Below are 10,860 nucleotides of genomic sequence, written 5' to 3'. Positions count from 1 at the left end.
AATACATCTTGGTTGAAGGATCTGAGGAGCTCTGCTTTTCTGCCGTCTTTCGTAAGTGTGAGCGAAATATGTTCCTTACAGCACTTTACAACACATCCATCCCATCCCCTGTCCACCTCATCAAAGCTCTGGAGAGCGAGGAATTCGAAGAGACCACACACCCTGGGCATGCTGGTGTTGCAACACTGTGACTTTAAGATGAAGCACACAGGAGCTCCAACTCAAGAAAATGTCCAGTATAAAAGCTTTGATAATCCTGGCAGAGGATCATAACATTAATGGGGAAAAACTCGTGACAACCCATCATTGGCTGCAAGGGATCTGCTGAGCAGTGTCACATTTGTCCTTGTCTCCCCAGGATAGGGAAGAATAAAAAAAGTCCAAACAGACAATGTGGAAAACCAAGAAACCAGCAATTCTCAGGGCCAAGAACAAAAACTAAAAGGCATTTTAAGATGCCATTAACCAAATTGACCTGGGGCATTTGTACCTGCCAAGCACCTGGATTGAGAGGGTGTCCCCATGCTTGACTCAAGGCAACAGGTCTCTTGTTCCCTTTCACATGATATTGCTGTCTCCTTCTAGTGTCCAGGTTTCTGACCTAGATGGGAATCAGTTAAGCCTGTTCATCTCATCCCTAGAGCATGGCCTTTAGAAGTGAAGGAAACCGCTGGTTTCCATCAGAAGAGACCCTGGCACAAGCCTTTCACAAGCCCTCATGGATCACAATTATACTGACGGGTTTGGATCATCCCACCCCACCCCTGAGAAAGAATCCAAGAGGCTGAATAAACACTCTAGCTAAAAAACACCACATCAATCCAATGAGCACCACTGCCAAGGCAAACAAGCAGTATTTCTTAATCAAAAATACCCAAACACCACAAAACAAAAGCATAACAACCACATCGTGACAAGTGAGTCAGCCCAGATCAATCAAAGAGGAACCCAAGTAGCTGAAAGGGAACAGATACCCACCCGCACAAAGGGCCAGGTGCAGGCAAAACCCTCCTGGTAAACTCTAACTTCTCCAGAAGATCCTCACACATACTGAGATTCCTCTTCTCCACAGCTTTTCTGCTTTTCTTCTTAATAGTACAGATACACTGCTGTCCTCCAGAGCTGCACACCCACCCGCAGAGCAGGAAAAGGTGTCACCCTGAAAGGGATGCGCCTGGAGGCCACCTCTGCCCATCCTGTGCTTCATTCCAAGCACAGAAAGGAAGAGTCCCTCTGATACAAGGAATGGCTCAGGCTCTGGGTAGTTTGGGAGCAGCCTCGTTGCACCATCTTATTTTCCCAAGCTCATTTCTGCAGAGTAAGTGAAGACACCTCGAGTTAACAAAATCACAGCAGATTATTTCGCAGCTGATCATTTTACACAAGACTCCTCAATTGGTACAACATCCCCTCAGGTCAAAGATGGCCTGCCATGGCATGGTTTCGAATGTGTTTCCACACACTCCAAAGATTCCTAAAGCCTAAAAGATGCCCCATGGGGTCACAGTACCATCAGGTATCTGTGTGCTTCCAGGCCAGCGATCTGCAGCTGGTGGGCAGAGCTATTGGGGAAGAATAGTTTTATTGGACATCCTAGCAGAACTAAAAAAAATCCACAGGAACTGAGTAACGACTCTTGCCTTCAGTTTAGGAAATAAATTTGAAACAAAAGAGTGCCTCAGCAAGGTCCTTAAGAGCACAAAGCATTTTGACGCTCCCATTTAAAGTCTCATTCTGTAATGCCGTAATTTATGAGATGCGAGGTCCTGTGCGGTTCACAATGCAGCAGCTGAATCGTGTTGCATACGTTCAGCCAAAGCACACCAAAATTATCATTTCAGACACATTCTTTTACATGGAAAACTTTCAAATTCTGAGACTTCACCTGAGCCTGAGTAAGGGCAACTTTTGAAATTGTGGAATTTCACCCAAATGGGAATGGCAATTCTCTCAGTCGTCCTTTTTGTTCAAATTATAGAGAAGTGAACAGAAACCCTCCAGGCATCAGAGATTTGAGAGCTATTATGTTTTCCTAGCCCAGTTGAACTGCTTTAGAAGTTTAGGTCTTGGGTGTGCCGTTTGTTTTCACTATTCCTTTCACTGTTTCCTTCTCTGGGCTTATTTGTGTCCAATTGTATTTTTAGACTTGATGGATTTAGCCATATGTCCTTTATTCTATATTAGCAATGGCTCTGTAACTTTTGCAAATCTCTTTTGCTTAACTTCTAATGACCTTTGGTACATAGGAAGAAAGGGAAAAAAAATATTTGCCTCTAACAGACCTGAGGCAGCTGATAACCAGGCAATAACAATGTCATAAATAAATAAATAAATACATATATACATACTAACAACTATAACAACAACAACAATAATAATAATTCTTCAAACTGAGATATCCAAATTAGCAAATGTTCCTAAGCAGGTTTTTCTTGAGAGGGGTTCATTACAATTCCATCCTTCATCAGGACATGCAGTTTGTCCGCTTCTCCACTGCATCCCTGCCCCTCCTGCTCCCACAGGCACCAGGAGAGAAGAAGCCTCAGCATCATGAAAAGAGCTACAGGAGAGCTGGTGGAGTAATAGAAACTAACCTCCCGCATACACCATTTTGGCCACTTCCACCCAAAACTCTGCCTTTACGCTGCTAAATAACCCAAGAGAAGCTGCTTCCCTGCCTCCCTGCTCCTCAGTCGTCCACTGCATGAACGTCTCCACTACCCCAGCTGTGAACACCCACTTAATTTGCAACAGTTCCTGCTTCACAGTGGCCCTTTGGCCTGCTAAAGCTTTATTGGGCGGTGGGGGGAATCAGAAAAATCTGTTTCTGTTTATAATCAGTTGGAGTCCAGAGGGTATTACCAACAATCTGCACTAATTATGTATTCAATCTTCACTCATTTTGGCCCCTCTTGTCCTCTGGGCTGCGGATTAGATAATCCCCTTAAAATAATAGTCAATCATTAGCTCTGTTGGGTTTTTTTTTTTCCCGCATGCAAGCCGAGCGTGCTGTGCCGTTTCCCGGAGTCCTTACGCAGCTGGTGAAAGGTCTCCAGCCGAACACAAGCCGGTCCCTCCGGAAGCATCTTTTGTAACAAAAGCCCCTCTAACACAAAGCTGCTGCGCTATGCTCCCAGGACGGCAAAAGCTTCAATGGTCTCACAGCGTGGATGACAAAACCTACTGCCAGCTCTACAACATGCACTTTCCGCATCCGCAAAATAAAGCGACAGCATTTTTCCGTGGATTAAGACTAGAATTAGGCGTACCGACTCTGCACAACCTTATCGGGCAGGAATCATTAAAAAGCTCTTCTTGCTGAACCACACCAGCTCTGAGGATCGCTACAAAAGACAGCTAAAGTGGGAGGAGGTTGGTTTTTGAGGTGGTATAATAAGACCCATGGCAGCTGGTGCAAAAGAAGCCAGGAGGATGAGTACTGGCACGCAGGCATTCTTGTGCCAAATCCACTGTTGCGCACTGAAACATCTCTATTCCCTCTAAAAGGGCAACACAGTCTTAAGTGAAGAACCGCCAGCAAATGCCACTCCAGCAAATGACCTCCAAGAGGTCGGTGCTTGACTCCTGCAGGCTGGCTCGGCTGCTCCTCAGAGCCCAGAGCCAGGGAATGTCATCTCGCAGTAGGCATCTGTGCTGCCCGCCTGCCAAGCCTGCCCCAGCAGATGGCTCCAGTGATGGACCTAATATAGTAACAGAGGCGTAAGGGATGGCCAGGCATGAAAACCACTGTGTGGTGTCACTTGATAGGTCTTGCTGGTGCCTCGTACAGCAGCAATGGGTGCAAAAAGGATCCCACTCCTGGCAAAACCATTGTGCCTAATGCAGCAGGTTCACCAAACGAGGCTGCCAAGTGTGCCAAAGCACTTGTGGGGACACGGTGATGGCCCTTGTTTGCAAATGATAGAAACTCTGTGGTGTGAAGGGACTACTGAATGGATTGTGACAATGTTTTCCAGTAAGAGCAAAACACCAAGCAGAAACGTCAGAGACAAGTAGGGCACCTTGGCAAGCTCCTGCAGCTCTTGCGGTCAGCTGTGAACATCTGCCTGTGTGTGTACTTCGGGACTGGTTTAGGAAAGCACATGCTACCATCACCAACAAGAACGACAGTCTCTGGGGCGTGCTGCTTTATTTAATTTTTTTTAAGCAGCAAGACTCAGCAGCATGGGGAACAAATTGCCAATAGATGCGAAAGATTCTAAAGCAAGACTAGATTTCTTAAAGGGAGAGATACCCGAGTCAAGTTCAAGCTGTTGACTCCTTACAAGGTGACGTGTAAGAGCCTCTTATCCCATAGACCAGACTGCCTAACCCTGTCTGCCAGCTCTCTCCATCTCTACAGCACCAACCACTCCACTCTCACAGGCGTTTGCATCTGAAGTCCAATTTCATCCCAAACTCTTCCTACTGGAACACCAAAAGCTCTGTTCACCTCAGCCTCCAGTCACCTGGCTTTCACACAGTATGAGCTGTTTGCTCATACTACAACCAGTCTCTGCGTCCACAAAGACAACATCTGAATTCATCCATGGAGCCACAGCTGTGCAGCGAGTGCCAGGTTCCCCAACCCTTTGCTTCTCCAAAACACTTTAACATCTTCCAAACACCTAGCCAAGCATGGTTTCGTCTCACCAGGGAGGTTTTGCCCTCTGGCTTATTACCACTAAAATCCTGGAGCACCAACAGGTTTGCCAGTTGTCTTCTTGCGTAACGAGCTGCAACAGCCCAGCCGAAGGTGCGGCTGTGCTGGCGCTTAATTAAAGCACTGAGCCAGGGCTGGCCGCGATGCTTGTGTTGGCATGGTTGTGAGATCACCAAGATGGATGTGCAGCATATGCATGGTCTTGTGCCTCTACTTTTCCACCTCCTCCGCAGCAATTTAGGAGGTGCGGCTCTTGGCAATGTGGATTTGGGGAAAAGAAAAAAAAAGAAGAAAAAATCCAGCTCAACACCATCCTGCTGCTGTCGGCAATGCGGCAAGGGAGTCTGGCACAGCTCAGGAGAGAGCGGTAAAACCGACTTCCTGGGCAGAAACCCAAGGGATTTGGGATTGCTGATTTGCAAACCAAGACTTTTCCCCCATTTACCTCTTCGACACATCCTGCTGCCGGCGTGCTGTTGATGGCCTGCAGCCTGTGTTCACGAGCAACCCAAACACCGCAGGCACCACCACAAAACCAGAACTGATTCAGGGGATGTTCCCCTAGGACTGAAACAATCTGGAGGACTGAAACCAAGTTGATTTAGCGGAATCAATTCATCCAGCATGGAGAGGCGAGGAAGCTCCATCTCAGCCGCATGCCAGTGGTGCAACCAGGTGATCTTGGGGTACACGAGGCAATTGTGCCCCAACTCCCCAACCTCCAGTGCTATTGCAGAAGTCTCGTCCATGGATGTCCTCAAGCTTTCAATGAGGCAAAGGGACAAAACAACTCCAAAAGCACAACACATCACAAGATACGAGCAGAGGGGCTGCACCATGACCCCAGTTCAAGCAACTGCTCCTCCACCCCACCTTGGCCAGAGGCTGGTGGCAAGAAAGGTCTATCATTTATGGCCTATGTTTACTTTGAAAATGTACTCATTAAATTCCTCTTTGCTCCTTGGTGTGCTCTAGATTTACCCCAAAGAGAATCTGGCGTCTGCAATTGCATTAATCATTTTCCCTTTGGCAGCAAATGAAAGAGTTTCTGAGCTGCACTTACAGAGCAGAGCCACAAAAACGTGTTTAGCAAAATGCGCTCATGTAATCTATTAAAAATTAACAAATCTCATTAGCATTATTAATTGGAAGTGCCAGAATCTTTGTACTTTGATGATGAAGCAGCACACCCTGGTCTGATATCCAGCTGTGCTACCCAGAAAAAGAGGTGCTACATAAAGAAATGTAGAAGAAATGCAAAACAAGGAGTTGAACATAGACAGCCAAAAGCATCTTCTAAGGCAGAAGTCAAGAAAGAAAAAGAGGAAAAGCTAGAAACAGAAGAAAATAGAAATAGAAATAGAAATAGAAATAGAAATAGAAATAGAAATAGAAATAGAAATAGAAATAGAAATAGAAATAGAAATAGAAATAGAAATAGAAGCAAAGTGATTTATGAGGCAGCAATATCGGACTGAGTCAAGGAATGACCCTGCAGATCCCTCATATACCTAAGCCCAGCCAGACATGGAGTTATCCTCTCCCTCTTTGGAGACCTTCAAGGTCTAAGCAAGGTCACAAAGTAATCTCTTCTGATCATTCTACTATTGCCTCAGGACAGGCATCTCAGGATAGTCTTGATTTTGGCAGCTAACATACCCAGTGACAGCAGAGCAAAATCAAATGCTTTGCATTTCCTCTAATGACCAAAAGCAACACAATCACATCAAACTGGAATTTCCTCCTTCATCTTTGCTCCCCACCAAAAGCTCTTTGGATACGACTAGGAGAGGCAGCTGTTGCTTGCTACCTGCTGGCCTTCAACTCTCCAGTCTCAGGACACTTAGTAATATTCATGTACTAGCAAGACACATCAAGACAAGGTCTTAAGTGGAACAGCAATTGTCGCTGCTTTCCAGATGCCAGCTGCTAAAAGCAGCCCTCAGGGCAGAAGGTTGTTTCTCAATGCTTGATCAGAAAACCCATGGTGGTGTTACAGCACCCAAAAACATCTGACATCTTTGTGACTCACCACATGCAGAAAACAGACTTGAACAGGTCTCAGGCCATGGCATTCGTGCTCCAAGTAGGCAACCAGAAAAGCAACTCTTCAATCAGAGGCGACTAGGACTTCCACAATGTTTACACACAATCAAAAAAAATACCTGGACATCCATCATTGCCTTATGTTTGCACTGACAGGAAAAATCAAAGGCAGCTGATGTATTGTTCCTTGAGCACACATGTAGAGAAAGCACCTGAGCAGCGCCTCCAGCCCGTGGATCAAACTGACAGAGGATCCACCAGGCTATAACTCACGACACCAAGGAAAATATCTGGAGTGAGATTTTGGGTCATAACCCAAGAATTCGGGTTGGGTACAGACATACCAGCTCAGCCCACAAATAGAACCTGCAGGTAGGCTCAGACATGGCAGTGCACGGGCATCTGTTCAGACTGCCTCCACTCCTTGAGAAACTCCCCAAGATTTTCCACTTGTACATTGTCCGAGATGACCAGCATGGATGGAGGGCAAGCTCCCTCTGTCCATGCCATGGAATTCAGCCAGCAAAGCAGTTGTGGTGAGAGTGCTGCCAAGGAAAGGGATCCGAGAGGCTACAGTACCACCTGGCTTTTTAAATTGCATTTAGACACTAAAATAATTAAATAAATAAATAATTAAACCCCTCACTTTGCATTAGAACAACACTAAAGTGACTTCAGCCTATAAAAATGGAGTAATGCAGGAAGTCCTGGGAAACATCACCATACCCAACTTTTCCACTTCATATAGAAAAAGAAGGGTTGGGTTCATAGGTTAGAATTTATTAACAGCTTTGGGTCGTGTTCCATGTGCTGGAAGGAGCCCCAGGAACAGCTGCTGAAGTCTGAAACCAAGACTTGGCTTTGCATGGCCTTCTGCACGGCTGCAGGGAAAGACACAAATTAAACTTTGCTGCATACCCACAAAAATGGGGTTGATTCCTGCCCCCTGTCTCCCTCACAGACTGAGAGCAAACCCTGGTTCCAAAGCACCAGCGGAACGACAGTGGTGAAAGCTAGAGATGGACAGCAGTGGCAGCTCCAAAGGAAAACCCAGCATGATCCCAGCTGAGCCCCAGGACACCATGGCCGTGGTGCTCGGGCTGTGCCAGATCCATCGCATCATACTTGCTCCTTCCTGTGGACTAAAGAGCTCTTCAGCGTGCTTGGGAACCTGTGTTTGGGACCTCATCAAACCAGTGCTTGCAGCCAGGAGCATGGCAAAGCCCAAGGAGAACACCTTGGCTGTCCCTACTCCAGGAGGAGGGAGTAGTAGAGGGAGGGGATCAGCCCTGGGCTCCTGCCTGGCACCTCTCTGGGTCACCTTGGACATGCAGCCACGGAGGGTACTGGGGACAGGGCCATGCAGCTCACGTGGGAGCATCCAGACTGTTCTGGGGACACATTAGTCAGCACAGCAAGTGGGTATCAGTCAAGCAGTGAAACAAGGAGATGACAAACCAAGAAGTCCAAGTCCAAAAATGCCTTCCCCTTCATCCTATCCATAGCACTCACAGCTCAGTCTCAGGAATGTCACAATCAAAGTGGAAAATCAAAATAAAAAGGCTGCGTAATTCAGTTTGTAAATCCCCTGAAAAATACAAAATGCTCTCTAAAATGGATTACAGAGATTAGAGATAAAAGTTTCCTGGAAATCCAGAATTGCATTTCAGCCTCCCTCCTCCCATACTCTCCCAGAAAAGACAGATGGGCTCATGCCCTACAACACTTTGGCCATCACCCCGGCCTCAGGGAGCAACAGCAGCTCCCCCCAGCCCCCAAAACCAGTACAACTATTTCTACCTGATTTTACCCTAAGCACTATTTTGGGGTATTACCTGCTGCATATGCCTGAGCCTATGGGCAACATGCCTCAGTGGTGGGAAATCTGCCTGCATCAGGGAGAGGATATGCCTGCCAGCCTCCCACATGCTTTTTGTCCACCTCTTTTCTGAACAGGCTCCATGGGACCATGCAATGGACTGCTGCGAGCTGCAGGAGCTGCACCCAGCCCTCTTGGTGCTGATCAGAAAAACGTCCTCTTAAATCAAGGTGCTCCTCTAAAAATCAAGATGTTCCACCTGGCTGTGCCAACAGTGACATCATCCATAGGAAAAAGGTCTAACAGTCACGTGCCAAAGATATTACAATATTTAGTAACCATGCCATTATTATTCTGAGAGACTAAAATCAGCATTTTGTGTAATATTTTGACTCAGGTACCCACAGTCAATGGTAGCAGGACAATTTTCTGTTGGGAATTTTTATTTCGTGTGAGGTTTTGTGATTTCATTCTTACTTGGAACAACAAAAAAAAGACTGCAATATTAGCATTCCCGGCAGAGTACGCATTCAAGTTCCTGACCTGTTATTGCTCAAGGACTTCTGCAGCTACAAAAGCCTGTCTGAGCTACAGTTAGGTCACTTTGATGATGCTCATAAGAAAACATAGCTTGATCAAAAGGACATTTTATGAACATTGCAGCCCAAGTTAAGTACTGATGTTGATACTTATGTTCACCCTTATATTAGCTCAGCTCTAATAAAATTAACACCCTTCTAAATAATGCACTCAGGTTTTATTTATTTCACGGGTTTGTGCCTTATGGCTTTGAAAACATATCCTCAAAACCTTTCCATCACTCTGGGAACATCTAGCTGTATTAGGATCCTTAAACCAACTTCTCCTGAGGAATAAGGGGGGGGGGTTGGTGTTTTGTATCCTTGCTCCACCTGCTCTAACTTTAATTTTCCCCCCAACAATAGAGGCTAACACAGTCAGATTTGTTCTCTTCCCAGTAGGAATTACTACCTGTAAAACAATTAAATTAATTAAGAAGCAGTTAAAAATCAAACTACAACCACCAGCAGCATTGATGTTCCTTTGAAAAGAGACAACAGAAAAAAAACAAAGCAGGGGAAAATCCAGTCTCTTTCTGCATTTCACTTGCATATTAAAGGCAAAATGAACTTACCAGTCCAGGACAGGGGACGTCTTACTGGTGCAATACAGCTGGTTAACTGTTCTTCAGAGATATTCATCTCAAAAGCCAGAACAGACAGAGCATTTTCCCCCTTTTTATTTATTTATCGGTTTTTTTTTTTGTGCCAACTCACCTTAGCTGAAAAGCACATTGAGATTGTAATTATGGGAAGGCCTCATCTAGTAGATTTGTAAACTCAGCCATCGGCTTGAATTACTGGAATTAGCAAGGCTAATTTAATGTCACTGTTCAAAATAGCTCAGATTTGGAATTTCTTAATGGCCTTAGGAGAAGGAGTCTTTATGCATACTGCAATCTAGGCTTCATTCTTAGTCTAAATTCCTTCTCATAGATTTTGTGAATGCCCTGTTTTGTAGCCAACACAAACTCTGTCCAGTAAAATAATGTAGGGACTCAGAATGAAAAGAGATTAGCTGTTCCCTGCTCCTGTTATTTTAAAGCAGAAATAACTTTGGCTTCTACTGATTCATAGACAAAGCTTGAAATGCAAAGCATGCTCAACTCCAGATTCAGCATGAAAAGGACCTTAAAATATTCCCGAGTGCAAGTAATGGACTTATTAGAGGGATGAAAAGAGGCACTTTTCACAGAATCCCAAGCCCTTTAGTCCTGTCATATCAATAATCTTCCTTAAGAATTTCATTCTATTTACATTTCTTTCCCTTCCAAATGTCTTGCCTGACTCCTATGAAATACAACACTTACGCTTTTAAAGCGTTAATTTATTTCTGTTAATGCTCGCTGGCAAGTGGTGTAAAATGTCTGCAGATCACCCAAAGCGTGAGCGGGTGCAACGGCATCAGGACGGCGTGTGACAGCGAACAATTCTGTACAACACGCAGTTTTACACCTGACAATTGATGAACGAGGAGGTAATTTTAAAGACTTGGTTAAAAGCATTTTCTTTATGTAATGACAGCTGATTGTGCTGGAACTAACATACCTGCAATCTGTTCTCCCCTCCTTTATGTTTAACACTCACAAAACCAGTGCTGGCAGTGAGAAAAGCAGCCTTTATAGATATCAAAGGAAATCTGCCTGGTTGTCCTTAAGGTACCAAAATATACTCTTTTTTTTACCTATTTTGCTTAGTCTTTGCAGGATGGTTTAATCTGAAACCAACACTACACAACTAGTGGTGATTTACCC

General features: G+C 45.2%; 1 protein-coding gene across 3 annotated transcripts in view; it reads right to left on the bottom strand.

The window, feature by feature from the left end:
• The window catches only part of GPC3 (glypican 3), a 162,105-nt gene that overhangs the window by 9,465 nt on the left and 141,780 nt on the right, over positions 1 to 10,860 (bottom strand). The gene's annotated exons all lie outside the window — the stretch shown is intronic.

This window comes from Cuculus canorus, chromosome 10 (genome assembly GCF_017976375.1).
Source record: "Cuculus canorus isolate bCucCan1 chromosome 10, bCucCan1.pri, whole genome shotgun sequence".
In the NCBI taxonomy this organism is placed as follows: domain Eukaryota; kingdom Metazoa; phylum Chordata; class Aves; order Cuculiformes; family Cuculidae; genus Cuculus; species Cuculus canorus.
Note: the sequence above shows the minus strand (reverse complement) of the source record. Positions and strands in the feature narration are given on the sequence as shown.